The sequence below is a fragment of the Ursus arctos genome, unplaced genomic scaffold, assembly GCF_023065955.2.
Source record: "Ursus arctos isolate Adak ecotype North America unplaced genomic scaffold, UrsArc2.0 scaffold_14, whole genome shotgun sequence".
NCBI lineage: Eukaryota > Metazoa > Chordata > Mammalia > Carnivora > Ursidae > Ursus > Ursus arctos.
The window spans coordinates 17,401,146-17,407,145 of record NW_026622808.1 but is presented as its reverse complement, the minus strand read 5'-3'; the positions used below and the strand labels follow the sequence as shown (position 1 = coordinate 17,407,145).

The following is a 6,000-nucleotide window of genomic DNA, read 5'->3' as shown; positions in this document are numbered from 1 at the left end:
ATAGGCAAAACCATCCGTCTTTCACTGCTTTCCTAATTTCAATTTGCTTCTCTCCTTAGAGGCGGCAACCTTCTGGCCGTAGCCAGGGTCCTCCTCACGGAATGGCTACGGATTGGCCCGGAACCCCGTCACTCCGGGGTGGTGGGCGGAGCCAGGGTGCCTGGGGGCGGTGAATTGGCTGACTGGGCTTCGGGGGCGGGGCAGCCGCTCCTGTCAGCGGGTGAAATGGCAGCTGCAGAACCGGCGGCGGCCGCGGTCCCGGGGGGCGGCTGAGGGGGCCGGGCCGGGGCTGCGGGGCGAGCAGCGCGGCGGGGATCCAGCGGCGCGGCCCGGGACAGTGAGGCTCGGCACGGCGATGGCGGCGCGCTCGGCGCAGGTAGGCAGGCGGCGCGGGCCGGGCCTCCCGGGCGCTTTCTCAGGCCGGCGACTCCGCGCTGCGGCCCGCGGGGGCCAGGCAAGACCGGGACTCGGGCTGCCTCGCCATGGAACCTGCGCTGGGTGCCCTCGGCACTCCCGGCAAGGACCCTGGCCCTCTGCCTTGGGCCCAGGCCCCCGCCCACCCTCGTTCCGGATGCCTCTGGACCCCTCGGGGCTCCTCCCCCGACCCTTCCGGGCGCCCCCTCCCCCATCCCGCCCCCTCTCCAGGGGCCTCCCCCCACCCCCGGCTGTGACCCCCGCCCACCCTTACCATAGACCCTCAGAACTCCTCCTGGACCCTTCAGGACTCCCCCAGCCCCCACCCCGCAGACCCGCCCCCCAAGGCGCCCCTCCCCCCCGCAGGCCCAGGACCCCCGCCCTCCCTCTCTCCGGATCCTTCAGGACCCCTCCCATCTGCAGACCCCTTGCCATCCCATCCCTCCCCTCACTTCGCATCCTGTCTCTGGGCCCAGACCTTCCCCCAGCCCCAAGGCTAGGAGCATCAGAGCCCTACCCCTCCCTTCCAACCCCACAGGACCCTTCCCCTAGCCTCTGTAAATCAGGATTCCCACCCACAGGCCTCCCCTCAGCCTGCTGGCCCATCTCCCACCCCCAGCAACCCCATGCCCAAGGGCACCGGAAAAAATCACTCTTCAGGCTCCTCCCAGCACACTCCAGCAGCTCCACACACACCCCTGAGCCTGACTCGTCCTGAAAATCCACCCTCACCTACTGCTCAGGACCTCCCAACAGATATTCTGAACGCTTCTCAGGGTCAGATGCACACATCTTTCTGAAAACCCCACACTCATGCCTGCATGTCCCCCACCACCACCACCACACACACATCTGGGAGCCAACAGTTCTCACAGAGAGAGATCACCGTGAACCCTCGACAACTCATACTGACAGACACCCTGGCCCCTAACACACAGCCATCGGGAGCCCCCTGATCTGCGAATGGGTGTACACACACACACACACACAGCTAGACACTTGGATCTCCAGCACACACAGAGGAACTTAGACCTCCAACACAGACCTAGACAATTGGGCCCTCCCCCCCCACACACAAACACACACTCTCTCACACACAGTACTCCTTTGCACTTTCACACACCTCCGTGGATTTCACCTGCCCAGGTCCTACTGTGGTGCCCAAAGCTCCCAGCTCAGGCCGACTTGAAGACATGCCCCAGGCAGCCAGCCTGCCCAGCCACACCAGCCTCCCAGACCTGGTATCCCCATCGGGGCTCAAAAGGGTGGCAGGGTGACCCAGAATCTCCCAGCACCCCTGTGGACACCTGCCCCAGGCCTCCTCCCCTTTATCCATCTCTCCCTGCTTTGCCCTTCTTCAAAGGGAAGGGCACTCACTCTCCCTCCTACACGGAAGTCTCCCAAAGGGAAGCACCGCCTGCCCCCTGATTTATGCCACCCCCTGGTGGGGAGGGGGAGTTCAGGTTGCTCCTGGCCCAGTCCTGAAGTCTGACCAGACTGGTAGGACCAGCATCCTGACCCCATCTTGCCTGCTGGCTTCAAATGGCAGGGCCAGCACTGTTGCCAGGGGCAGCCCCTGATAGCCCGCATGAGTTCCTTCACCCACGACCAGTGTGTCATGCCAAAATGAAACGGCTTCCTTCTCTCCTGGCATCTGGGACCCGGTGGGGCTGGGTTTGGGCCTGCCAGAAGCAGACAGCTCTTTGTTAAGGAATATTTTCAGAAGGGAAGAATGTGCTGAAGAGGCTCGGGTAGAACACGAGCGAGCAGTCAGCTTGGTTTTTCCCTTGGCCGGGCTTTGATTAAGCCAGAGGACCCATGTCCACCCGTCTTTCCCGGTTATGTTGGTTCTCCCTGCCCGTCCTGCCACCCCACAGCTCTCACCCTCAGGTCCAACCTGTGGGTTCCCCTGGGCTTTTGTGGTCGGCTGCGGGTGGTTTGAAAGGAGCTGCAGGTGGCTTGGCCCTGGCACAGGGATGAGGAAAGGAGATCACAGAACTGGCGAGATGGTGTGGCCAGGACCGCAGGGAGTGAGGAGGAGCCTGCGTCCCGCCCGTGCAGAATCCAGATCAGTCCAGCCCCAGCACTGCCTGTCTGGGCTCCTTTGAGCCACACAAGCATGCCTGGAAAGTCCCAGAAACGCAAACCCAGGCTTCTTTGTGGATATTCAACCAGTGGACTCCAGACGGCCCTGGGAAGAAGCACCTATTGGCTCAGGGCCTCAACTTCTCTGTCTGGAGAATGGGGGAATAAATCCTTAGAACCTTGTTTTGTACTGCAGGGGAGCCAGTGAGGTTAGGATGTGATCCTGAATGTCCCTTGGGCACTGTGTGGGAGCGGTCAGTGGGGTCCAGCAGGGCTGCCGCCCATCTATGGGTGCTAGCAGAATCATTGGCCGCCCTGGTCCCCTGGTTGTCATTAGTTGACGCCTCACTGGATAATGGCCATCTCTCTGTGGCCAAGCTGCAGCTCAGGAAGCCGGCTCAGTTGGGGGTTGAGAGATGGTCTGTTGTGGGATTTGTGGCCACACAGAAGCCTCCCGTGGGGATGGAGGGTAGGAGGGGGCCTACTTGCTGGCAATGCCCTCACCTCGCGTACAGCTCTGATGCATAGACCCGGGTGGGGAGAGGCTCGTTCTGCCCACTTGCTGAAGGGAGGAGTGGATGAAGACTCCTGAAGGTCACGAGGCACACCGGAAACAGTCTCCACAGCCTCCCCAGGGTGGGCCCTTGTGCAGATGCAGTGGGGCCAGAAGGCTCTTCAGAATAGACTATGAACTCCTCGGGCAAACACGAGAAAGCTCCCGGGGAGGGCTTGGGAACAGTATTAGTGCACTTTTACCCAAGGCTGGGGGTAGAGGCCTGTGTCTTTGTATATGCGCTTTGATGGGTGCAGGGGGGTGAGGCAGAGAGTGATCTCAGTTTCCTCTGGCAGAATACAGATGCTGATTGTTCCAGGTGAAGCCCCACCACGTGCTAGGAACTGAGTCAGGTGCTGGGGTCTGAAGGAAGGTCACACGTGGTCCCGCCCCACCTCTAAAGACCCTCTTGGCACACCCTGATCGGGCCCATCCCACATGCCAGGCCCTGTGCCAAGCACATACTATCTCATTTAATCCTCCAAACCAGCCGAAGGAACCACGATTCCAGCGTGTGCCCTCACCATCACGTCCTGCTGCTCGTCGTGTGGAAGCATGAGACAGAATTTCGCACAGCATGCTGCGGGAGCACAGGAAAGGGTCCAGTGCATCCCCGGGCCATCAGGGAAGGCGGCACAGGGATGACATAGAGGCCCAGGGAGGAGCTCACCGGGCAGGCATGGCAGGGAAGGGCGTTCTAGGCAGGCAGAGTGTTTGGACAGAGGCCCACAAAGCAGGAGAAGCGTGGTGCATTCAGGGAGTTGTGCCTTGTTTGGTGGACCTCATCCTGTAGGCCCTGTGTCCCACGATCCATGGGGCACATACCGTGCGCCCCTCCCTAGGAAAACGGACCCATAGTTGGAGGAACTCAAGAGAGGCAGCAAGCCCACCCTGCCTGGGGGCGTCTGTAGCACACATGTTCCAGAAGTCAAGCAGTGTCAGTGCAAGGAGTGAGAACGGACTCACCGCAGCCAGGGGAGAGATTTATCTTTGAAGGGCCTGTCGGTACAGCTCACCTGCACTTTTCTTGCCTTGCTCAGCATGCTGTGATGTGTTGTGAGATCGTTTCATTGAGGTGCGTCTCCCACACCGCCAGCCCACTAGTCCCACAAGGGCAGGAGCCTGTCCTTTTGTTCACGGCAGAGTCTCAGGCGAGTGTAGGACACATAGCAGATGCTTAGTAAATACTTGCTTCGTTTTAGGATCTGACAGTCTTCCCTACCCACCCACTTACGAAAGACGGCCTGGAGCTCTTCCACAGAAAGAGGTTGACCCATCTGCCTCAGAGAGCTCCCAAAGGCAGGGTGTACCCACCTCATCCCCTGCCCCCGGCCCAGCGACTTTGCCACTGACACAGGCAGCAGAAAAGATACCATCTTGGCTTTGAAGAGCCAAGAGCCTTTGCAGGATGCCCCTTCTCTTATTCCCCTGTCCTGGAAGGCTTATAAGGGCTTTCAGTTTTCTCCCTTGTCATTCTCAAGGACCTAAAATATAGAGAAATGCGGGATTTGCCAGGGTTGAGACTGTTTCAGTGGCAGAAAGGAAGTTGGTGATGATACGGGGTAGTAAACATTTTTTTTTAGGTCAGAAGGGATTCCATAGGCCATAAGGGTCTACCTATCAGATTTTAGTCTGAAGGTATTTGCTGCTGCTATTATTTCCAATAATGATAATTAAGTTTCACTGCATTTAACCTTTAAAGAGGGCCACCCCATTGGGGGTGCCTGCTGGGGAGAAGAGGTTTTTTTATTCATTCCACAAATATTGGATGTCTGATGGTGTGCTAGACTCTGGGGATCCAGTGGTGGCTAGACAGCCCCTGCCCACATGGAATATTCCATCCAGCAGGGAACAAATACCACAGACCAGCTGCTGTCCTAAGCACTTGACAAGTTTAGCTCAGATCTTCCTCCCAACAAGACCTGTGAGGCAGGTACTCTCATTAGCCCTGTTTTTGGATGAAGAAACTGAGGCAAAGTGTATCACAAAGATATACAGAACAGGGGAGAAGTGGAGGGCAGACAGTAAGCTCTGAATTCCAGTTGCTGTCCTTGATATCCAAGCTTACCCATTGGTTGCCCACCCCTCAGCAAGGAAAAGGACCCAGACACCAGGCCATTTCCCCCGGAGTTGGAGCCAGCCAAGACCCTGGTGGTCTGCTGGCCCACACTGACAGTTCTGGCAGGCTGGGCATAGGGGGTCACATGGCATTTCCTGAGGTATCTGGTTCAGAAATGAGTCTGTGTCCCCCATAATCATTACAGGTAGGGGATTGGAAGTGGCGGGGGGGGGGCCGGTGGGGCGGGGAGTTAGGGACCCAAACTGAAAGGAAACTTGGGGTCTTTATTCCGGCCTCTGAAAATGCCAAGCTGTGCAAGACGGCACACACACACACACACTCCCTCCCTCTCCCCATTGAGAAGTAATGACTGTGCTTTACTGAGCGCAGAGTAAATTGGGCAGTCGTGTTTTATGTATATTGTTTCTAAAGTAATGCAGAGAGAGTGGCAGCACGGAGGATCGATTTAGGGCAGAGGCTTTGGAGTCAGAAATCCAAGTGCAAATCCTTTTTCCCCTGCGGCCTGGTTCGGGGTTCCTATGAGTGTCCCGCTTGCTACGGGACCTCGCGTGCATTACAGCTGGCCTTTACTTTTCTGTCTATGCTGATACAGAATCTTTGTTTTAAATTAATTTTTTTAAGATTTATTTATTTATTTATTCGACAGAGATAGAGACAGCCAGCAAGAGAGGGAACACAAGCAGGGGGAGTGGGAGAGGAAGAAGCAGGCTCCCAGCGGAGGAGCCTGATGTGGGGCTCGATCCCAGAACGCCGGGATCACGCCCTGAGCCGAAGGCAGACGCTTAACCGCTGTGCCACCCAGGCGCCCCTGTTTTAAATTATTTTTAAAGTAGAGTTTATTTTTTAGAACAGTTCCAGATTTGCGAAA

The 6,000-nt window shown here is 57.6% G+C and overlaps 1 protein-coding gene across 2 annotated transcripts in view; it reads left to right on the top strand.

The window, feature by feature from the left end:
* The first annotated feature begins 268 nt into the window (after window positions 1–268).
* Window positions 269–6,000, top strand: part of EVI5L (ecotropic viral integration site 5 like) — a 28,652-nt gene continuing 22,920 nt past the window's right edge. For both annotated transcript variants that reach the window (XM_026481270.4, XM_026481269.4), the window contains exon 1: window positions 269–376. The gene's annotated coding sequence lies outside the window, so the exon portion shown is untranslated. The remainder of the gene's footprint in view (window positions 377–6,000) is intronic.